This window comes from Olea europaea, chromosome 17 (assembly GCF_002742605.1).
Source record: "Olea europaea var. sylvestris chromosome 17, O_europaea_v1, whole genome shotgun sequence".
Lineage (NCBI taxonomy): Eukaryota > Viridiplantae > Streptophyta > Magnoliopsida > Lamiales > Oleaceae > Olea > Olea europaea.
In genome coordinates, this window is record NC_036253.1 from 24,529,086 (window position 1) to 24,529,966 (window position 881).

Sequence of the window (881 nt, forward strand, 5' to 3'; positions counted from 1 at the left end):
TTTTAATTTTTTTTTTTTTTTTTTTTTTTTTTTTTTTTTTTTTTTTTGTCTTCAGAGAAGATTTATCAACCTGGTCTTATTAATATTACAACCCGATTTTATAGCAGCATGTGCTGAGTTACCCACGACAAAAATCATTGTCCTGGTCACAATTATAAATTCTTAAATTATGAATAAATAAAAATGAGCTATGAATCAGTGAATAGTACTCGTAGATCTGTCGAAATATATAAATTAAAAAGTGACTGAACTCAAAAGTATCTACAGTAGAAAGATTTTTTTTTTTTTTTTCCAATCGTAGAAACTTGTGTTTCACTTGAAAAATAATTCTATTTGTACCGAAAGTTGTCCACCCCCCCCCCAACCTCCTCTCACAATGCATGCAAACCTTGTATGAATATAAAAATTCTCAAATGTAATCCCCACCTTCTATTGTAAAAATTATGTACTCGTAACATTGTACTTTATTTGAAACCTGCATTATCAAAGGCTGAAATTCAATGCTACTAATTATAGCATAGGACACTGCGGTAGTTTAGAATTTATTTTTCAATGTTACTTCTTCCTTTTTTATTTTTGTCGTCAGAGAAGATTTATCAACCTGATCATATTAATAGTACAACCCGATTTCATAGCAGCATGTGCTGAGTTACCCACGACATGAATCATTGTCCTGGTCACAAGTATACATTTTTCAATTATTAATAAATAAAAATGAGCTACGAATCAATGAATAGTACTTATAGATCTCTCAAAATACATAAATTAAAAAGTGACTGAACTCAAAAAATAACTACATTAGAAAGAATTTTTTTTTTCCAATCGTAGAAACTTGTGTTTCACTTGAAGAATAATTTTATTTGTACCGAATTGGAGGTATC